Below are 23,684 nucleotides of genomic sequence, written 5' to 3'. Positions count from 1 at the left end.
GAGGCCGAGGACCGGCTCGGCTGGGGCTTGTCCCGGTTCTCAGCAGCCCGCCCGGGGCAGCTCCACTCGGCCCACGACTCCCGGGTGCCGCGGGCGGGGAAGCCCCTCAGACAGACCCGGGGTGCCCCGGGGGCGACACCGCCCCACTGCCGCCTCCCGGCCGCCTCCCGCCCTCAGGCCCAGCCCGGCTGCCCGTCCGCGTTGCTGCGCCTGCGCGGCACCGCTCCCCGCGGCGGAGCGGAGCGCCGCCCCGGACGTGAGGCGGGAGAGGCGGGGCCGCTGGGCCGGGCTGGGCGGAGCGGGGCGGCGCTGCCGGCGGCGGACGCGGTGCCCAGGTAACGCCGCGGTGGCGGCCGGGGTTCTCCGGTCTCCTCCGGTCTCTCAGGGGCTGGGGCAGCGGGAGGGTGGGTGCGGGCAGGGCCCTCGCCCCAGGGGCCGCCCCGGCCGTGAGGTGAGGTGAGGTGAGGTGAGGTGAGCGGCTCCGGCGGCCTCTCAGCCCCTCTCCCCATCGGGACGGCCACCGGTGCTTCCCGGGCGCGCAGGGCTGCGAGCTGCCGCCTCGCCGAGCGCGTCCCGGCGCTCCGTGCTGCGGATTCTGCTTTGCACGGGTCGAGCCAGCGTTTGCCTGCTCGTGGTCTGAGGCGCGTAGCTTCCCCGCTTGCGTTTTTTTTTTTTAAAAAAAAAGAGTTTTGCATCTTTAAAAAAATATATTAAAAAAAGAAAAAAAAATATTTTAAAAAAGAATTTAGAGTTGTATCCGTGGCATTAGCTGTTTCTCGGCCTTATAACGAAGCCAGGTGTTGGTAATGCCTATTTTGAGGCAGATGAACAATCGCAGGGTATTATCTCCCCTTCCCAGGAAGGAGGAAGCATTTAAATAAATCTCCAGACAGGATCTGAAGCAGATCATTATTGAGTTAAGACGGTGGTTTCTATCATAATCCTGTCTGGGCAAAACGTACCAGAGGCTGTCGACAAGTCAAAAAAATCAGCACAAGCTTCTGTGATTTTGTGCGCTATTCAGTAAAAGGAAAATGTAGTAATTTTGATGCTTTTTCCATCTGACAGAAGTTTGAAAGAGTGAAAGGGGTGGCTTTAGCTGAGACCTTGCTTGGACTGTCTTTGACTTAGCCTGATAAATTGAAACAAGGTGATGTCTGGTAAGAAGTGCAGCACTTAAAATGGTGAAGGAAGACAGCATCTTGCCTTCTTATAGGGACAGGCAGTTCCCAGGGCAGAATCTAGTACCTCTACCTTATATTTGCTACATGGATAGAGGTGGATGTAAGTGACACTTGCAAGCATAGTACGATGAAAATAAAACCTTTAGAGAAAATGGATAGGAACCTGGAAACCTCCTTTTTCATTTGAGCTTTGTGGGAGTTTGCTGCTGGAAACTGCTAAGACCTTGTTGTGACTTCATTTGCAGTTGTTCTTGTGTTATCCTCTAGTTTCACTAGTTCAGAGATAGACTGGTCTTAACATCTCATTCTCAAAGCAGAGTGAAAAAATATAGATAAACACTTTCTGTGTTTACTCTGAGATGGATTTGATTCCTGATCTGATTGCTCCAAGCAGGTGTTTGGGATGTGAAAGGGTAATGTTTTCATGGTAACAATAGGTAGAAACATGGAGTTTCAAGAGAGCAGATTTAAGATGATGTTACTGCTGCAAAGGGTGGCCCTGTGCACCTCTTTTCCAGCGCTCTGCTTGTCCATTTTGATTGTGTCTTGCGTGCAGGTATAAGTGGTTGTGTGGTTGGCTGGATTCTTCCGCCAAACTGGCCAGCAATTAGCACCATATGGAAAGTGAACTGATGGAGCCGACTGTGTGTCTGTACTAGTGCTAGTAGTGTTTGTCACGGTGAGAGGCAGGTCCGCCCTTTAGGCAGTGTCATGACCGAAATCAGTTAAGCTGCTTGTGAAAGTGTTTCCTGAGGCTGCGCTTCCCTGGAAAGGTGATCTGGCTTAGTGTTTGTGGTTTGATTTTTTGGTGTGTGTTTTTTGTTTTGTTTTGTTTTGTTTTTTGGTTTGGTATTTTTTCAGATGAAAGCTGTCTCCTCATTTCATGACGGGACTAATAGTCTCAGCCCCCTCCCCTCCACTTTTTCACAGTAGAAATATTTTTATTTTGTTTCCTGACAAAATTTAGTTTTGGGTGATGACCAAACTGGTACACATGGAGGGTTGCAAATGCAGAATTGGAGAATTTTTAGATTATCACCAATAACTCCACTGGTATCATTGCTACAACAGATGTTCAGTTTTAGAGAACAAAAGCAGTTGTTGCTAAATGTAAAGATGGAAGTACTAGCAGTAAATAAAGAAATTGCATTTAGACACAAAAGCAGGTGGATGAAGAATTGAAACAGATGTAGTAAGCCAAAAATTGCTCTCAGTTGCTCAGTTTTGGTCTTAACTGTATTTTAACAGCTGTTTCTGACATCAGAAAGATCTTTGTCCAAAAAGATGATAAAAGATGAGACTATTAGCAAAACTTTATTTACATCAGAGGCATCTGAAGAACTGTCTTTGGATCTGAACAGTTTGGTTAGCTTCACAAAGGCTAAGAAAAATCGGCCTAAAAAAAAAAAATCAATCTTCTGTTTATTGTATTATTTTAAAGTCTATGTTAGTACAGCAGCTCATAGATTTTATTCAGATAATCAGTGGAGAGCAAATACTTCTCCTTGTAATGTCCAAGTGTTTTATATAAGCCTTTGTGACATGGTTTAATGGCTTAATGTTAAAATGGCTTGGTGCTAAAATACTACTTCTTGAAAAATTGCTTAACTTCCAGAACTTGGTGTGGTTTAGTTTTAAATTATTTTTGCACTGTGGCACCTGCCCATGTCTTGAACCTGTTCTGCAGTGTACACATCATATTGTTTAGAACTCCTGTCGTGGAAACATTTTCTTTCAGGTCCCTATTAAAATTGTTAAAGCTGAATCTCTCTGCTGCCCTTGTAGAATTTATCTTTACAACTTCTCATAATGAAGATAAATTGCTCTTTATTATTCTTTGTTAGAAAAGATAGTGTAAGATTTAATAAGTTACTATATCAAATACTGTAGGTGGGTCTCAACAGTAGAGTGCTTAAGTTAGATATTGACTTGCCATATAGGACTTTGGTCTTGTGTAACCCTTGCCGAAGCTGCAGCCAGGAGAAAGGTACCATAGCAAAGATGAGAACTTAAAATTAGTCCCTACCAAACTGAAGCCAGTCTAGCTGTGCTCAGAAGCAGCTGATGATTGCAGAGGAGGCTCAGCTTGGTGATGCTTGTAACCAATTAAATGTAGAGCTAATTCCTCTGTCTCTTTCTTGTCTCTGTGGAAGATAAAAATTAACTAAAATACCAATTAAAGAAAAGCATGAAATAAGGGTGTAAAAAATGTTAGTGTGTTTTGCAGTGTAGTCTAACTACATAAACATAAACCTTCCTGTAGTACGCTCCAGTTCAGTGTTGGTAGTCTCTGCAGCATAATGTGAGTAGGTAATTAAGTTTGTACCTGGGGGTGGTGACAGTCCTTATCTGGCTCTCTGTGGATAGTGAAGTGAGTAGAATTTGGGGTCTCGTTGCTGGTGCCAAGTCTGGTGGTCCTTTCTAATCTTTCTCTTATTTATACTTAAACGAGCCTTTAGCTAGAAGAAATTGTGGGCCAGCTATCAGGAGGACTCGTCCCTGGGACTGTGTCTCCCAGTACAGAAAGCTCTTTGGTTTATGTATACATGATCACTTGAAAAAAAAAAAATTTTTACTTCTTGCGAAGATTCACTTTCAAATATGAACGAAGCATAACTGGTTCAGTATTTCCAGCCTGCTTCATGCCGCTTCCCTTGCTGTCGTGGGCTTTCTTACAAAGGTCTAAAATCTGGTTGCTAAACTGCACTGAAAAAAGAATTTCTCTGGAACCAATGAGTTACGGGTTTTTTTTATTTTTCCTTCGATGATGTGGTGTGTATCATTCTTTAATGCTTTGCTGTGGGGAGCTCAGCATGCAACACAGAGCTGTATATTAAAGAAACCACATTTTTCTTGAGTTAAGAGGCTTTGTAGCTGGGAGGCATCTTAGGCCTTCTTATTTGCCAGTGGGGAATAGGAGTTTCAAGCTAATCAGGAGATTGTTAGCGAAAAATAAAAGAGCTAGTCATATAAGGTGCTTTAGGTGAAGGAATTTCGGCATCCTTTAATGGTAAGATATCTTTAGCTGTTTATACATGGGTGGGGGAATAAGTTATTTTATATCTTTGCTAAGTCTGGTTTACTGTCAAAGTCTAGTTCTAGGAAGATTTTTCTCCTGTGTTATCAGAAGAAGGTTGGTTATGTCATATCAACTTCATTTGCTATAAACTGAGGTTTCGATGAAAGAAAATTTTTTTAGTTGTAGGATTTGGTTGATAAATCCTGCATTTTTAATTATTCATTTTGAAACCATCTGCAATGGGCATGAATTGCTCTTTGCTCACTCTCTGGATATTTTGGAACACGTTTATAGAGCAGGCTGTGAAGGGCCTGTGGAGTAAAAGGTGGTTCAGGTTTTTAGTATACCTGTCAACTTTTGCCACTTTGTGAATTTAATGTTGTGATTAGATTAATTTTCAGGTGTTTTTCAAAGATGCCTGGATGTTTGGTGTGACTGAGGTCAAGATTTAGGCTGAAGTCCAGATGGTGGTCAGAGGATTACTTCGAGAGCTAATTACAAGTGTTCTTTGTATAAGTCTTAATAGTTACATCACAAAGATTTTTCTTTAATGATTCATTGGGCACTTTAGTGGGGGGAAAAAACCCCAGCTTCTTAACTTTCTGCTGAAGTGTGTTTTTCTCTTAGCCCATCTGGCTCATATTGAGCTGTACCCCAGCACTTGCAGGCTATTTTAATAGGATTTTCATTTCCTGACTCTGAAAATGAGATCTATGATGTCTTTGAAGTCTGGATATCTCTTTTTCTCTGCATGTGTGGCCTGTATTTCTCCTTGCATCCATCTACTGAGTGAGTGTACTGCTGTGGTGTGACCTCTGCCCATGGTTTATTCAGGCATAGACTCTACTGAGTTAGTGTGTGCTATTTTTGGAGTTCCCTTGGGGAGAAGGTGGTCAGCCTATCTAACTTCAGAGCCGGGCAGAGGGGAGTGTAGCAGTGTCAGCTTTGGTGTTGCTGTGCTAGATCAGCTGTTGGTGGTGGTTCTGTCAGAGAGGAACCTGTCTTCTGTAAAAGGGTGTTTAGTGGGGTCATTTAGCAGCAAGTTGGTGAGAAAACATTAATTTTACTCTGTTGTTTTGTTATTGTTGCCAGGAAACACCTTGTCCACCTTTCAGAGACTTGTGAGCTATGGCTGCTCCTATCTTAGCTAAACAGATTTGCCCTACAACTCATAGACAGAGGTCCATGCCCCTGACATCCATAGCTACGGATCGCTGTGCCAGCCTGGCTTGTCAGGTTGCATTGTCACTCTTTTATTTGGTGCATGGTGTTGCAGCCACTACAGTTTTGGCCATTGGTCTTTGGCAGGACAGCTTAGTGCTAAAGGGGATGAAGTTTCCACCGCCGTTTCTGGAATACTTGGAAATCCCTCAAAGAGCAGGTTCCCATTGGTGCTCTGTATCCAGCACTGCTGCTGGCTTCAGATCAGCCAAACACCTGAATGTTGGTGGAGGTGGAAAAAACATACTGCTGGGGTCTCATGCTGGTGATGCCATGGACCTTAGCAGGTAGCAGATTATTTTCTGAGTTTTCCTTAGTATCAGTTGTTTTCTACCTGTTTTCCTTATAACAATCTGAATGCTAAAGTTTGCAGTGTTGCTTGGTGGCATTAGGACACCCCTTTGGGAGTAAGAATGTTTAGAAGTTGCTTTAGTCATAGGATTGCTGGGAGGACTTCTCTGTCTTCATATCTTCTGAAGTGAAGGTTAGTATGTTGTATAGCTGACACAGAGTACTTTGACTTTCCTGGTTCACTTACAAGTAGAGCGCTCTTTTAATGGATTATTTACATTCCTCTAGGTACAATGGCCTGTAGTTTTGATGCACGTGCTTGCCTGTAATGGGAGGCAGTACTGATGCTGGTTAACTGATTTGATGTGTTCTTGTGATTAGTGCAGTCAAGTTCAGGAGCTCAGTAAGATGACCAGGTAGGCAGTCGACTGAAGAGATATCTGTGTAGAAACCTAGAGCTTAGAGGTACAGGGAATGTTTGCAGAGTCATTTTCTCCCGTGTCTATGGTCAGAATGTCCAAGTTGCAAGAGAGAGAGTCATATTGATGTCCCTAAGAGATGAAAGGATTTGTATGGGTTTTCCTTTGCTTTGTCAGGGAATGGTTGAACTTGGGACCAGTGTCTTGAGCTTGCTAGTGAGCTGGCTGCTTTCCTGTGGTTCTGAATACACTGGAGCAGCAAAGATCATTCCCCAGACTCTGAGCATGAGATTTGGTCAGTGCCCTCTTCAGAAACTGGGTTACCTTGAATTCGATCTCTCTGCCTTAATTTCCAACAGGAACTGTCAGTTCTCTTTATAAAAATCTAAATCTAAGCCCAGTCTCCCTTATTCATGGAGTCAGAGGCTGTTGTATGTCGGACCCCAAACTGGCTGCTACTCAAAGTTCTGCAACACGTGATGCCTTGTGTTGCATCAGATGATGGACGGGTAATTTTGTTGATTCCCTCCTCGCCAAGGCATTCTTGAACCTTCTGCCTGTTTTGTGGGAGGCCCATATGGCTGCAGGACTGAAAGAAAACCCTAACTTCAGATTTGTGTTGCATCGTGCAGGCTGGGTGCTGGGTAGTTCTTGACACTTACAACATCCCGCTCTTCTCTAGTACGAGACTGTCATCAGTACCAGGAATGATGGTAGTAAAGAACCTACTCAGCCAAATGGCCAGTTTCCCCTCTTTGTGCTCAGCGAGTTCAGTGTTTTCTTTGGAGGTCACAGTACCTTAATTTCTTTCTTTCTTTCCTTAATTTCTCCTCTTTCCTGGTAAGCTGTGCTTTTTCTTTCCTGGAGAGTCATGCTGTTTCCAGGTTGCTCCCTAGGATTTCATTTCAATTGTTTTTCTGAAGCCTCGCATCTCCAAGGCAGAGGTGCTATACCACACTTGTGTGTTGAGAGACTACTTTATTTATTGCATAATTAGAGGATTGAATTAAAACGATGTTCTTTGAAGGCACTACTAAGAGAGCAAGGCTATTGCCAGCGTCACTTGGAGGTGCATTAGAGACTCTTAGGAGTTTGTTTATGCTTTGTGTGATGAGAGATATTCCGTGTCCTCCTTTTCCCCTTGGCTAGCTCAGATTATGCTGATCGTATTAGTGAAGAACACTTCCAAGTCTGATGTCACTCTACAGCAAAAACCCGGTGGTTTGTTGAGATACTTACCAAGCACAGGGGCTTTGCAGAGTCATTCAGGAATGAAACTGCGTTTGTGGAGCAAAATGTACTGAGATTGCTGTTTGCATGGAGGACTCTGACGCTTGTTTTTAGATAGCTGTGAAAGAGTCTCCAATCAGAGGCCCCCCACACATGTTGTGTGTACACAAAGTTGCCTGAAGTTACAGGACAGGTTGTAGTTAAGTGGCTGGTGTTCCTTAGTTTGTATTGTCTGTATGACACTCTACTCCTTCTCTCTTTGTAGTTCTTTAAGACTCCAGCAGAAAATTGACAAGAACAGCAAGTTTGGAATATATGCAAAACCTCTATACCCGTGAGCCTGCACAGAGGTGTGGGACTTGCCCTGCAGATATGGCCAAAGGGCAAAAAAAGAAAAAAGTCTTGGGGAGACTACACATCTCCAGCAGTTGAGTGTGAAAGTGAAAATGGATAACGTATACTGAGCTGTAATTATTGGGAAGTAGCTGTGTTCTCCTAGACTTCCTGGCTAGTAGGAACCTTGGGAGTGTGACCTGAGTAAAGTAAGAGAGACGTAGGGTTTCACTGCCTTGAGTAGCACTGTGACTCTTTCACAGACACTTCCAAAAGGACGGAATATTAATAACAAGAATTGCAAGACATGCTGTTTTGAAATTTTATCTGCTTAAGTAGCTGCTAGTCCAATTCCATTAATGTTTGCATATTTAATAAACTTTTAATGTTGTATTTTAATGAGTTGGCAGTTATCTCTGAACATCCAGCAGCAGCAGTCACAGAGTCTAGGTGGCTCTCAAATGCAGATTTCTCTCACTTAGAAGGCATGCGGCCTTTCCTTGGGCAGTCAGCACTTGACAGGCCATAGCATGCTTTGATTCAGTTTGTACTGATGTACATCAACAATGAATTTCTTAATTTGGATGGAGCCCTAGGGTTAAGTTTTCAGAGGAGGAATCTTTTTAAAAAGCTGGATGTAAGAGAACATGACCTTGGTTGATCTCGTCACACACCACTTATCTACTTGGGATGATTCTTGCTAGTGATCTAATTATTTTGGCTGCAAAATGGGCCTCCTAGGGAATTTGTTTCTAATGTGGCATTTACTCATTTACAATCCCAGTGCTTTAGGTTTGCCTTTTCAGCCTTATTTCCCAAACATATATCAAGCTCCTCAGAACCCCAAGCAGGCTAAGAAGTGCCCTGGTTGTGCTGCACGGTTGGAACCAAGTGTCTCTAATGAGACTGTGGAAACTAATCTATTACTGAGGGGACCTTGGCAAAATTAAACAGAAAAGTTCAATGTTCATGCTTTTGAGATAAACCTAAGTGTAGTAAATATGTCAGTATGTAAAAAGTAGCAGACAAGGTGAAAAGGTACTTTTGATAACACAGTGTAATTCTCAGTTCTGGCACCAGTATGACTTTAAATAAGTCACTTCCTCATTCCCAATCTTCAGGTTAAATTCTCAATATGCTACTGTAATGTACATAGTAAATGTGTAAGCTGTGAGGGTCACAGGGCTGAAGAAAGAAGCCCTTAATGCTGCCTTAGAGATAAGGCAACATAATAATTCAGTGACTGGACTCATCAGACTGGTTTCAGGTGACCTTTCAGTGTCCGCAGTAAAAAGCAGGAAAAATGTAACGTTTATGTAATGCAGTAACTTTATCTGAGAGCTGTATTTTAAATTGAAGTTCTTTTTATATCTCCAGAATACCAGGTTCTGAGAGGAAGAGCAAAGAGAGTTAACGACAAAAACTGATGGACCATTACACCCTCTAAAATGAGCCCATTCATGCTTTTCTACTGGAAACTAACATGTCTTGAAGGTGAGTAGGTTTGGTATGTGACAGATGAGCTGTCCAGTGTCATGGGCCTTGACCATCAGTCTTCCCAAAGATAGATCTGCCCTCATTTCAGCTTAGTGTGCAATTGCCTTTATGCGCTGTCACAGCCCATAGAAGCTGGGCGGAATTCCTCATTGGGACGAATGTGTAGGAAGTAGGTAATATTTTCTACCATACCAATTAATTATCATTAATTTGGATGCTCTTGAAAAAGCAAGAGTGCTTAGTAAAAGACGTGAACCAATGGGAATGTGGATATTTGCAGAATGAGAAAGTTAAGTTTGTAAGACAAACTTTTGCTTATTTTGGTGAATGTATTAAATTAGGTAAGGCATTTTCAAGTTCTGTTCCAGTTGTACCTCAAATGATATTATCAGCGCCAGAGAGGCTGAAGTGTGCTTGCTGTCAAAGATGGTACATTAATTTCTCCAAAGTAAAGATCATAACGCTTAAATGAAATTAAATCAAAATTATGCTTTGTAAAGTTTGTGATATCTTTTATGTTATTTTTGCACTCAGGCCCTTAGGGCTGTACTCAGTGACCATACAGTATTGTTTTAAAATCCTTTAATATCAGAAATCGAAATGGAAGTGTCACATAAGTCCTGCACTCAACATTGAAATAAAACCAGGATTTCTGAGACAAACGGTTTAGAATATCTTCTTTTAGACTTTACTGTTACTTTAATAAATAACATATAAAAGGAAGCCATGAGCCTATGTAAGCATAAGTTTGCCTGCTTAGCAGCATTAATTATGATTTTTAGTTAGGCTAAAAAATGTGCTTTTTTGCTGGTTACTTTACTGACAATTTTTCTATTTTTTGGTGTGAACAACTTAGCACCTATGAACTCAAAGCTAATAGTGGAGCGTAAATGGTAAAAAATAGGTCTAGGTGGTTGTCAGTTGTCATTCTGTCTGCACAGAAATTGTTCTAAAATGTCCAGCATTGGAGTCACAGGCCTCTTGTGTGTAAATCCTTTTTGGTGTGAGGAAAAGGCCTTTGAGAAATTCAGCCTACAATGAACTTGGTTTTTATGTGTTTTTTTCAGATTTGAAGCTGTGTCTAATTATCCATGTGAGTTTCTTAAATATTTGTGTATGTGGTAGTGCTGATGAGCCTCTCATGAGCGTAGCACTTGATAGAGGTAGGAGGAGATGCAATGACAGGGGGCCTTACTGCTGGAGGAAGATAAGACTTGTAGCTGGAGAGAGAAATACTGTTCACATTCATTTGTGCTATTTGGTCTCTGGTATCATCTGCACAATTCTGCATAAAAGTATGGAAACCTGAAACCCCCAAATTAAAAGGTGTTACTAAGTTCTAAAAGGTTCACTTGTATTGACTAGTTGCCTGTGTTTTGCAAGTGTCCTCCTCAGATTCAATAGAATGAGCTGTGGAATGTTTTGGAAACATGTATGAGTAACTTAATTTATATACATTAGAGCCATGGGACTTTTATATGGAAAATTAGTCCTGGATGAATGGGATTTGCAGTACTGGGTCCATGTTCCTGAATCAGCAGCTTTGTTTCAGATTAATTTTTCTTTAATTGTGAGTGTGTTGTCCTGGGTGTTCCTTATAGCTATGTGTGTGGAAAAGTAACATCGAAGTGCTCAAAAGTACAAACTGAGGCCATCTGAATATCTTTTTTTTTGTCAGCTGGGACAACTGGAGTTTGTTTCTCTTGTTATATCTAGTTAGACACTGAGAACTCCTGGACGACTTTTGTAGAATCATAGAATCATTGAGGTTGGAAAAGAGCTCTAAAATAAATCAAATATCAATCAATTAAATAGGAACTTGCTATTGGTGTTTCACGCTTTCTACCTAATAATGTGAAAGCTAATCTAATGCTATGGAAGAGTAGGATGCGTTCCAAGATCTGTTAGTTGAGTGTTTTCCATGTATGCGGAAAAAGGTAACAATTTTTAGCTGTGCTGCATTCGCAGTCTAAACTTTCAAAACATGCTTGTAGATCTTGGAGTGCCATAGTTTCTTCTACTTTGTGTTCCTTATATGTGAAGAGGTTGTGAATGGTTATGTATTTGTATAATGATCTTCAGTTGCTGTTTTTGAGGGAAGGATATTTTAAGCGCAGTCTATGAATTCTCCACAAGTAACTATCTGTATAAAAATCTCCAATGTTAAAAAGTTCTTGTGATGTTTGAGTGATTGCAGAAGTCCATAGTTATACCACATGCTGTTCATGTGTGGATGAAGGATGTTTTGAAGATAAAGATGTTATCTGTGAACCTTTTTTGCCAAAAAATCTTGAAAACTAGCGAAGCGTGCTTGGAAATACTTGTTCTGGTGTAGTCTGTACTTTTCTGTTGATGTGGATGAACAGAAATACCTCGCCTTCCTTTTGCACTCTCCTCTTTCTTTCTGCTTTCACATCTTGTGAAAAGTGCAGCTTTAATCTGTGGGGGAAGGTTGTACAACAGGGTTAAGAAAGAGAGAGAGTGAAAAGAGGATATTTTGCTGCTATAAAGCTTCTTTGTTCTCTGAGGTCGGGAAGAGCTGAGCTCCCGGTGATTTCATAAGCTCTTCCATTACCTGTTTATGTACTGGTCAGTAAGCCTAAATGGATGTATCCTCCTCTGTATGAGTCATTAAGTAAATATCAGGCAGTGCTGGTATTCCGGATGCTGTCTCCTCTGAGTACTTGCTCCTATTTCTTGTTCTCGCAGCCCCAGCAGATTTTGTCAGCACAGCAGGGTCTTCTCACGGTGTGCCGTTGTAGAGAGACCTCCGTTGGAGCTAGTAGCTGTTCCAGCCTTGTTAGAGGATATATTTTCAACCCTAGCTGGAAAATATTTGAAGATGTTTCCAGTAAAATAGTTGGTACTGATTCTTGGCTCAAAGTCTCCTCTTGATCAGAGGTGGCATCGTGGTTTGCCAGATGGCCTGCAAGCTGGATCTGGTTGCCTGCTCTGATTGCATCCCTCCTGCAGGACAGGGCACTCCTGCAGAGGAAGTGCATCTCTGGCCTTCTGTAGGAGCACAAAGCACACTGTGTTCAGAGCTGTTACTAGAGCAGGAGGTGTCAGCAGTTTATTCCTGCTTGACTGCCTTTAAGGACAGCTGGCTGCTGCAGATAGGGCTTTAGGACTGGAGGCCTGTGCTTCTCCAGCAGCTGCTGCAGCCAAAGGGTGGCTGAGTAATGATGATAGGTTGCTGCCACCTTGCAGAGGAAATTTGCAGCTTACATGGGCGGACGGGGCACTTCAAGTATTTGTGCTCACAGGGAAGCTCTGCTAGGGAGGGAATAGGGCATGTTATCCACTGGCCCACCCAGGTACTATAAGACTGGCTTCCAGTGTGCACACATGCAGGCATTGGATAACCACTGGGTTTTGCCAGGACTCTGGCTTTGTTTCCGTTTTAATATGGATTAGACTGTAGCACGCTTTAACACTAAGCGTGAGACCTTGGATAGGCATAGGGGTCCCTGCTACCTTCTCTTCCTTGCCAGTCTGTCCCTGATATGTCATCACTTGTGGCCTTATGGAATTTGAAAATGCCTCACTGTTTCTGGAATAAATTCTTGTCTCATCGGGAGAAAAATTTGCCACCAATTTAACCTGAATCTTGACTAAATATGGACAGTTTGAACCGTGGGCAAAGATTCACAAACTAGACGATGATGCCCAGCCAGTATCAGTTGCCATCTTTACTTTCTGTGGGAGAGGGAGCATTTCCAGTGCTGCATGGCGGAGGACATTTTGGGGGAGCTATCCAGGCCACTAGAGAAACAAGAGCTGTGGAGGAGAACTGCATAAACTTTCAGACAGTCCTTTTTTTTTGTTTTCTGATACTGTCTTCAGTGCATTGCTTATCCCCTTCTGCCAAGGGGAGCTCTTCCAGCCATCTCTAGAGGTGCTTAAAGAAGTCCAGCTAATCAATGGGGTGATCTCTTTTTTTCTGGAGATCTTGAGGGTTTCATGTTATAAACTGAAAGCACAGTAGATGCAACTCAGTTGTGGGACAAGTAGTGTGAGCAGCCTGAGACACACCAAGTTTCCTAGAGGAGGATCCATCAGATTCATCCCCACGTTGAGTTTATAGCTGTTGTTAGTGTTACAGCAGTGGATTTCACAGCTTGGTTGCTAGATGTACGCAGGCTTTTTTGCGTGTTTCATTTGCTGTATTGGGAACCATTTGGTTTGCTTCAACTGGATGTGAAATATTACCGCTGGGGACTGAAATGATTCCCTTAATGGCAAAGGAGGCTGTATGATCAACATCAGCCTGAGGCTTGCTGTTCTTAGAGCTGTTTTACACAACCGCTGCACTACAATTAACTTTCCATGAACAAACCTTCAGGCATTCCTGATCTGGGACCTCACTGTGCCAGGAGGGTTCTGCAGCCCACTTTAGTTAGAGAACAAGTGTCCAGACTGAAAGCCACCAGAAGCTTTTCTTTTATTAAGATCTGCTATTAAGAAAATCAGTTTTGGTAAGCAGAGCACATCAAGTTGTCATTTAGATAAGTGAATAAACTAAAAACCTTTTATCACATTGGAGGGGATAAGTAGGGATCATTTCAGATTCCTGCGGTGTTTTTTTCCAGCTTCCTGAGTAAAACAAATCTGTTTTTATTGTATATTTTTCCTACTTTTAAATATTATGTAGATGTATTTAAAAAAAGTTTGATTACATTATGATTGTGTGTAATGATTAGATACTGATTAATATGAAAGAGGTGCAGCACTTGATTCATTGTAGATTTGCCAGGTAGTGTTATTTGTCTGCATGTTGCCTTATCAAATAAGAAGAAATTGTTCTCAAGCACATTGCACTTGCCACCTTGAAACAGAATTACATTTCTATTAAAACAACACTCCCAATTAAAGGAGAAGTTTAGTATTACTGATAAGGTTGATGGTAAACTTTTACTTAGTTTATTTAACACTTGACTTGGTCTCTGTTCTCTGGTGCATCAGCATTGCATTATCTGTTATTTTGGAATAGCTGGGTTCAGAAAGGTGCTCAGCTCTTGTGTACAGATGTCTGTTACCATGATTTATTTTTCCTTGAAATCTAAACACTGTTTTTTATTTGATCCATCTTTTTAATCTCAAGCAAAGTGGAGCTCTGGTTTTATCTGTTTAATTTACGCAACCTTGATAAAAACAGCCAGGTTATGCTGGAGTCAATTTGGTGGTAATAAATTCCTTCTGTTCTTCCTTAAGCCACAGTGAAAATGAAATAGGCTAAATTTACTGGCTGTTCTTCATGCCTTTTTGTCCAGTGCAGAAGAAAATTAAGCTATTTTGACCTTTCTCTGACATATATAGTTGGTGAAGATGAGGGCAGAGAAAGGCTTTGCAATAAATGAAGATGATATTGGTCTTTGTAAAATTGTTATTAATGCACTCCAGTATGCCCCAATAAAAGTCACAGACTGTGATGGCAAGTGCAGGCAATCTCAGCTGCTGTTTCATCTACCAACGCGTTAACTTGGTTTCAAGTTTTTGTTCCTGTCTTTGAAGCGTTCCATCACAGAGGTTTTGCAGTAGTGGCTCTGAGTGGGTGTTGTGCACCTTATGGTGAGCTTTGTATTGCATTTCACCTAGAATATGCTTGCACCACCAGACTGAATCTGAACAGGGCTGGCTGAAATCAAGAGCATATCTCTGCCAGTGGTATGCTACATGGATCAAAAAAAGGCTTGCAATAAGCTGGAGGGTTTCAAACTTTAACACTGTGTAACCTTTGCAAATACAGTTGCGTACCTTTTTGTGAGGGAATCATAATTCCCTGTGAAAGTGGAGAGAAATAGTGTCTCTTGTAAATGCTGTTAGACACAATACTGCTGAGGTGGGGGAGGGGGCAAAAAGCCCCCGCCCAATGGATGTACCAGCGTGTTTTACTGTGTATTTGCTAATGGCAAGGGAGGCTGGGGAGAGCTTCAATTGACAGTCCTCCTCTGTTTAAATTGTGCTGACCTTGTCTTTATTGCAGTAAGGGCTGTGAATTCATTCTTCCTGAAGGGGTCTTCTAGAAGAGATGGTGAGTATGACAACATGGTCCTGGGGACTGTTTCATTAGTTCATGACAGGGGTCTGCGTGCAAACTGAAGCCTGCTGCTGGCAGGTACCTAAAAGTGTTATTCTGTTCCTGTGCTGATGGTGGGGGAGTCGGGAGAGATGCAGGTGCATCAAATGGATCATCCATTGTAGCTGTAATTTAGGAACAGAGTGTGCATAGTTTAACACCCAAAACCTGATAGTGCATGTGCTGCTACTTTGTAGTGTGTCAGTTGTATTTGAAGAACTGAGCTGTGTGCTTTTAAATTGGTTGTGTTTTCTCCTGAGATGGCTGTAAAGGGGATGCTTTAATATTTGCTTGGCAAAATGTTGCAGCGGTAGCAAAGGATATTGTATTCTCAGTCCATGTAATTTCATGTCTAACAGAACTCCTACTTATGCTTTGGTACCTTCCTGCTTCTCCGCTGTGTATTTTCTAGACAGCTGTGCTTGCACTGGCTGACATGTTTAAAAGGTGATTATACAGGTGTCTTTATTTGCTCTGCCCTGTACTGATATCAGCCTTCAGCCAGCGCTCTGTTTCCAGTGCCAGGATGGGCGAAGTGGAGATGGCAAAATGAGCTGGTGCATAATTCCTTGCTTGTAGATGGGAGAGTATTGTGCTCTGAGAACCTGAACAGTGTAACTTAGTGGTGAACTCCAGGAAATTGAAAGCAGCCCTGATTTTGCCTGATAGAAGAGTTTCAAAACTTAGGTAATATGACTCAAAGGAAAGGCTTTCCTGGATGCACTTGTCTTCTAGGAAGTTATGATGCAAGTATCTAGCATGCTGTCTCTTGCATTTAAAATGATTGTCAGTTTATGGGAATTGCCATCTGAAAAATGGAAGGAATTAGCTTTCTCACAGTATATAAAAGAAAGCTTCACTTCACTATTTCTGCATCAGAAACTGCAAGGCTCTGTGATGGAGTTAGCATGTATACCACTGCAGGTTTTAATTTTTGTTTACTCTGAAAAGAGCTCATACCTTCAGAGGTACACATGTAGTTTGAAAACTGTTCTTACTATAGATAGGTTGAACCAAATTCTTAATTATATTTCTGTGAAAAGTGGGGTTGTACAGAAACACTTTGCATCCCTTAAAAAAAGAAAAAGAATGTTTGTGCAATGGTATTGATATTGTGCATTGGATGATAAAAAGTTAAGGTCAGAGTTTGAGAAGAGTATACCCTGCCTACTTCAAAATTCGGCCCTTCCATTTTTGGGGAGCTGGATGTGCTAGCCTAGATTAAGACAGGCCAAGGGAGCAGCAGTGTAGCCAGCTTTTGAAAGTCAGGTCTTTCAGCTGCATGCCTAAACTAGTAGATACAATTCTACATTTTATTAGTGTAATATTTACTAAGACTTCTGTTCTTAAGTCTTATAAATGCTCTGCATATGCTGAAAAGATGGGAAAAAACCATTTTGCCTAAGAAATAGCTGTAAAGTTGGGTAGAAGTTTGGCTTATTGCGACCTCTTGGAATAAATGCTGTTAAATGAGCTTTGCTGTAAGTAGCAGCGAAGAGAATTTTCTGAATTTTATTAACACTGAAGGGTTTTTATGCAAAAAAAAAAAAAAAAAGTAGTACATATATATATGGCTATAGACATGTCCAGGAAAAATGAGCAATTTTATTAAACCATGAATTTAAGGGACTGTTAGAATGGTTGCCTGGGGCTTCAGTATGATTTTTCAGTACTCTGGATGATTAATACAGAATAGCCTAACTGCTAGGACAGAGAAGCCTAGAATAATTTCCCTTGTCCCAGTTAAGTCAAGAACTATTAGAGCAGTGGAAATAAGTTTTCAACAAGAGGGGAGAAAGGGTGAGGGAAGTGTCAGCTCTCACTCTTGCTGGTGAGTGGGGAGAGTATACAAATATACCAGAAGTTAGAATGGAGGAAAAGTGAGCAGTAGTTACCAGTGAAAATAGGCTAATGTTGCATGTAAGTGGATTAGGAATGATTTTTCACTCTTCCTAGTACTTTAAAAAAAAAAAAAAAGGCAAACTATATGAGTATTTGCAGTAAGATGCAGGTCAAAGGAATATATTCTTTTCTTTGACCTGCATGTTTGTCAAGAGAGGCTTCTCTTCTGTTATCAAGCCTGATGCTTGAGCCATTATGAGTCATTTTTCCCCAACCCAACACCACTGAATCGCACTACACTGGCTACCTGATGTGATCCCATGGCTTTGCTTCCCCTGTTGCTGGGAGCAGGGAAGGCACAGCAGCTAAGAAACTCTAGTAAATCCCTTTCACTGACTAGATGATACTTAAATGTTTGGAGGATTGACATCAAGTACTTCTTAATGTACCTTTCTCACCTCCTTTTCTCCTGCCATGTATTGAGATACCTGATTATGATACTGCAACAGAAGTAACATTTCTGAGCAGCTTATTCAAGGACCAGGAGCTTGAAAGGTGGGCTTATGTGAGAGGTATCTTTAACTTTCTTACTGTAACAACCTGTAGTGGCTCACTGGGAGTTACTCAGTAAGTGGAATTTCTAGTCACTTTTTGAAGTGCGAGTGTAACAAGAGAACTGGAAGGAATGAAAGGATGTAATGTAGAAGGCCAGGTATTAGACAACAGCCCCACGTGTGGCTGCATATGTGAAGGCTGTTTGCTCAGTAGCCACAACCAGTGACCATTAGGCTTCTTGGCTGTCAGCCTTCTAGTCCAACAGACTACCTGTTAGAAGAGATGATGGGGCTCTTCACTAAAGGAAAAGATATTCTGCTTAACTCTTCTTTGCAAGGAACTCAGTATTGTCCTTAAGGATTTATCTTTAGGAATAACTTCTGGTAGTGGTGTATCTTTATTCTCCCATCAGCTCTCTGGCTGATATTTGAAGCTATGAATTTGAAAAAAATGGCTAAATCCTGGCATGGCTTCATGGGTAATCAGTAGCGATACCTTCACAGCTAACTCTTGCCTCTTACCTCTGGAGGTTTTGGTGTCTCTGGATCCACGCAAAGAGGGATGAGGAACCCAACTGCCATTATTAGAAACCACCATGCCTCATTACATCATTCAACAATTCTCTTTGATAAATGGGTTTTGAAGGTAATAGTCCTGAGAAACTCAGTTGCTTGTTCTGTCCTACCCTTAGCCCATTTCAGGGGTTTGTGTCATGCTGTTATCAGAACAAAAAGATGCACTGGTGTCTTCAGGCTTGCAGGAGGTATTACAGGGCCTAGGGAACCAGACTTCCACTGCCTGTGTTTTCTCATTTGGAACTGATGATCTGTCTGGAGCATGAGAAACTGCTCCCACACTTGGGTAAAGATACTGTCCCCTCTCACTCTCCCTGGTCTACATTTTTCAGCATCAAGGTTAGTTTCTGTGGTCTCAGACTAAAATACATCTTCTCCCATGTAGTTGAGATTCATTATCTGTACTACACATTTGTTCTTGAACTATTCAGAGCAATGAGGCTAATTCTGTAATGCCTCCCAACGAAGCATGTGGGAAGGAAGAAGTTCAATCAACCTGCTTCTTATACAAAAGAGGACACAAGGCAAACCCAAAAGGGAGGCAGGAGTGAGCATTAACTGTTCTTTTCTTCTCAGCAAGCTCTTCTAATGTTCTAAAGAAAATTGTCCTTCATGTCATCACAGATGATTATATTCACAAAAGCCAACCTAGAAAAATCATACCTGTATTAGGCACTAACCATCTATAGTCAAAGTCTTATTTTGTGCCTTTATCTTGATTACTTTTGTTACCTTGGGCACCTGGCAGGAGAAAAAAGCCGCATCATTCTGATTGCTTCATGTTTTCAAGATCTTTTTTCTTGAGAGAAGATGTTTCCTGAGCTTCATTCTATCTCAAGTAGAATTTGGTATTTCTGGGAATCATGTGAGATCAAGTGATTGCCTGGAGCAAGAGAATATGTACTGAAGCTGCAGGAGCAAAGACCTTGATATCAAAGGCCACTGCTATTGCTCTCCATCTCTTCGGCCTTAAAGTTTACCAGGTTATAAATTCAGCTTGTCATCTTCCTATATCTTCAGCAGATGAACAGGACAGTTTGTCAAGGATTATTTTGGATTTATATCCCAGCCAGAAATTTCTTCCTGCAGAAACTTTGGTATAGTCTTTGCAAGGTGTACTGAGTTGTCTTTTGGCCTTCTTCCTGGATGCTCCTTTTACTATTTTCTTGGTCTTCCTGGGGACAGTCAACAATTCCATCTCAGCATGTAGCGTTGACCTTCAGGTTTGCTACCCAGCTTACACAAATACCTGGTAGGAGTAGAAAAAATGTCCCACAATACAGCTTTTAATATTTTACTAGTGTCTTTTTTTTTTTTAAATGCTTTATATTGATCAGCTTCTGTAAAGAATTTCCTCACCCTTGAGTCTGCAATAGAAAGGGCAGAGGACCTTTTCAGTTGTTTTGCTTTTAAGTGGCTTTGGTAGTTGAGTATAGCTGTTCTAGAATGTTTTTTCACTTTCAGCATAAACACACAGTGGGCTTTTCAAGGCTATGTAGGTTGCAAGATTGCAAAGGGCAATAATTTTTTTGTTTGTTTTGTCTTGTCTGCTGTTTGGCACCAGAGAGACTCCCCTGGCCCCCAACTACTGCCAACAGTTAAAGACAGTTACCAGTCCCCAGTGGGAATAAATGTTTTCAGCCAATATTTATAGCCAGTTCTGTCCTGGAAGAATGAAGCTACTGCTGCTATTGTCAGCTGGAGATGTAGGGAGGCTTCCTTGGCCCTTCAGTGAGAAAATAAGTAAAATTGTAGCTCTGGTGGTGGCTGCTAGCTTTACAGGTTGCTGAAGAAACACTGCAGAAGGTTTTGTGTAGCTATGGCTCAAACTACTTATGTATCTGTGCTTTCTTCTGAGACAGAGTGTCCTGTTATGGAGAGTAACCGTGGTCACCTGGATGCTAGCAAAGGAGGATCTTCTCTGTAGTTGAAAGTCACAAAGTATGAGTAAGGCTGAGTCTCCTGAAGGTGTTTCGTGAGCTTGTCCATGAACTGCTTCTTTGGAGCATTCTCCCTTGGAGCAGCTTTGTATGAGGGCGAGGTCATCAACCAGTGTTTGACAAGATACCAGACAACAGTTTTGTTTATTAGTAGCATCTATCTTCTATTCAGAGTAAGAGTTTCTCTAAGAAAAAAATAGCATGATTGTGTCACAGGAGGTTGCAATTACAGTAGAATCATATCATAATATGTCAATGTAAATATCCAGTGTTTTCTGTCATTTAAGTAGCATGGCACACCAGCATTTTGGTTGCCATCTGTATCTTTTCATTATTGCGTTTGGCCTCTACAAAGGTCACTGTTCTGTGAGGAGAAATGCCATGTGACATCAGCTTTCAGGAAGCTGAAAATTCAGAGCAGCCAGCAGTGAATTAAATTGAGGTCCTGCTTTATCAGTGTGATACCTTCCTATCTAAGGTGTATGTGGAAGGGCCCAAGGTGTTGTCTTGGATTTGCAAGTTTGTTGCTAGCAGCTAACTGCAGTGAAAAAGAGGCTTCTGATGTGGGTGTACTTGCAACATTTAGTTGTGTCCTTGCAGGTTAATTGAGGCTGTGCTGTGGGTTTCTGTTTATTCTTCATTTTTTTTCATTGCCTCAGGAGAGAAGAAAATTACTTGTTGGAACTGCTTCTGAAACTCATGGTCACTTTCTAAAGTATACTCCCAACCTTGAGGAGCATGCAAAATATGAGAATACTAGTGTATGTGTTTTTAAATCTGTTGATACTTTTAAAAGAGAAAACCTACACCTATTGATGACCTACACTTGTGTGGAGGTTTTCCAGAGGCTGGACAGATTTCAGTAGGCTCCATAGCATTTGTCATTTGCTGTTTCCTAGCTTGCCAGTGTGTTCAGCTATATGAGGCTCTCATACTTGGAGTGAGGAAAGCTAAGCAAAGGGCTTTCCTGCTCTTATTTGTTGCTTGTCCGTTCAGTATTTGGAGATAGTTGGCTTGGGATAAGTGACATAAATCTAATAAAATAAGATTATGCTGCTGGGGTGAAATCTGGGACTAACTGAACCTTTGCATTAGATTTTAGTGAAGCCACATTTCTCTTTAGGGTTGGAGACAGGGAGGAAGACTAGATATGCTGGTGGAGATGGCAGAGGAGAGAGGTATTTGTATGAATTTCAGCAAGTGGACATAGAAGCAGGAAAAAGAACTGAGTTTGAGATGAGAAAGCTATAAAAAGGGAAAGAAAATAGGGTCCTCAGAAAGTTGAGGGGAAAGAAGCAGTTAATGGTGATCAGGTGACAGTCTGGGGGAGGTAAAGAGAAAGAAAGGGAAGAAATACGGAGGCAGAGCTCTCACAGGGGTTGTGGAATGCATTAATTTCTTTTTTAGGATCATCTTGCATTTTAGGCAGGAAGAAACACTAGTTAGCAACTTTTGTCCCCTCAGAAATTTATTTAACCTGAGCTTACTGTTTAGAGTGGTATGCGAATAACTCAAGGAAATCATGGGGAAGGAGTGGGGAAGCAGTCAGGTATCTTCAGAGGCCTGGATCTTATCTTCAGGCTCTTCTGTAGCCTGAAGCCTGGAGTGAAACCTGGGCAGTGGTTCTATTTTTTGGGCGTGCTGGGATCAAAGATAACTTTTGCAGAAGAGAGGGTTGCTTCTGAGCCTAGTCGGAGACTTTTACAGGGCCTAAGGGATGTTGCAAGTGTTCAGTCTTCCCTGCAAGAGCATGGTTTACTTCTTTGGTTTAACTTTTTTAGCTTAAAACAGTGCTGCATGGATGCTAAAAGCCCACGCTCCTAAAATAGATCAAGTAGAACGAGTACTTCACTGATGACTCCTCTTCAGGAGAGGAGAGAGAAGGTAACAATGAACAGATGGCACGTATTAGTCATATCACCTAATATATCTGAAGACCTCAGACTCTATCTGTGCAAAGGTGGTGGAGGAGCCTAGAGGGAATGAGTCCTAACAAACCAGACTGGGTATTAGGGTTGCGTGTACAGATAGAGGTGACCTGAGAAAATGAGGGGATTTGCAGCTAAACGAGCTAAACCAAGAAGAGTGTGCTCACAGAGGCTCAGGAAGTCCTGGTCAGATCCCGAGACTACTTTTACCTGCCCAGTTTGCAAAGCCATTCCCTTGCATATGTCCCTCTGAGCATTGTTCCTCAGAGCTCCAGTGCCTGTAATGCAGTTGCCTCTGCGGAAGGCCTAGTACAAAGGTCCAATACCTCAGAAATAAGTGTATTCTTCCAATTCCAGTATCAACTTAAATGGCGTTATTCTAGCTTTTACTGTAATGCATTCCGTACAGAAGCTGCTTGATCTTTTAATGTAGTATCTAAACTGCCAGTGTGCACCTTGCAGTCTAATTTAGCTGGCTCAGCATCCCCTCTCTTCTCTAGGTCGCTGGTATCTACACATTGGCCCTGGCCCAGTTGGCAGTAAGCTCGTAGGAGAGCCTCTGAGATGCTACTGCCTGCTGATTTGCTGGGAACACATCATGTAAATGAAGTACAAAATAGGTACGGTCCTTTGTACATAAGTGGCTTCCAGCAAACTTGACATCACAGAGTAAGTAGGCCACTGAAGTACCTGTGGAGGCATCGTGGGAGAAGTGCATCGTTTCCAGTTGCTTGCTCCGATTGCATTGTTTGTATAATCACTTGCTTTAAAACCAATCTGTCTAAAAGGCAGCATGGCTGTGGGCACACTAGAGGGTAGGAAGACATTGACTCCCTGTGCAGAGATGGGGAGATCAGGAATCGCAGCATTGGTCTGATCTCCCCACAGAACGGCTGCATCTTGAATTTATGTTTTTTTTTCTTTGTTTTAAAATCTTCATCAACAGAGGCTGAATGGGAGTTCTTCTTTTTCTCCGCTTTTGTTTCATCTTTTTGGCATTAATTTATGAAAAGAGCTGCTCTGCTGGAGTTTCTGCCATCACTTTTCGCACTTGTGCTCAGACCTCTGCAGAAGCCAAGCACCCTGTGGGCCTCTGAATTACAAGTACTGTTTTGGTGGCACCTTGTATCTTTGGGCTTCGGCTGTTGCCAAATACCTAATTGATGTATGGAGTGAGTAAAGTGCTTCTGCTATGAACTCTGCTGATACATAGGGGGTTTAACTAAGTTCTGTTTATTAATGTTGATACTTTAAATTGTGCCAGAATGCTTTGAAAATGTCACAGCGGACAGGGCAGCAGGCAGTAAACACCGTTAAATGACAATACTGTTCAATATTTGCTGTTAATTGAGAGAGGCAGCAGCTGCTGGTATGCAGCTTCAGCCAGGATGAATTAGTAATGAGTCTGTAACTCTTTTTTCTGGTTTAAAGTTGCATTAGCCCTTTACGGTTCAGCAGTTTGCTTGGGATAGAAATAAAAAAATCATAGCAGGCCCTAAACTGAAGATTTTATTTTTGTTTTCCAGTGAGTTGTCATGGAGCTGTGGTGTCAGTGATAAATTTGGCAACAG

General features: G+C 41.9%; 1 protein-coding gene across 2 annotated transcripts in view; it reads left to right on the top strand.

Annotated features, from left to right (window-relative positions):
- Positions 1-268: 268 nt before the first annotated feature.
- MAP3K13 (mitogen-activated protein kinase kinase kinase 13) overlaps positions 269-23,684 on the top strand; it is an 86,430-nt gene continuing 63,014 nt past the window's right edge. For both annotated transcript variants that reach the window (XM_064457139.1, XM_064457142.1), the window contains exons 1-2: positions 269-335; positions 9,075-9,191. The gene's annotated coding sequence lies outside the window, so the exon portion shown is untranslated. The remainder of the gene's footprint in view (positions 336-9,074; positions 9,192-23,684) is intronic.

Source organism: Phalacrocorax carbo, chromosome 7 (genome assembly GCF_963921805.1).
Source record: "Phalacrocorax carbo chromosome 7, bPhaCar2.1, whole genome shotgun sequence".
In the NCBI taxonomy this organism is placed as follows: Eukaryota; Metazoa; Chordata; class Aves; order Suliformes; family Phalacrocoracidae; genus Phalacrocorax; species Phalacrocorax carbo.
Note: the sequence above shows the minus strand (reverse complement) of the source record. Positions and strands in the feature narration are given on the sequence as shown.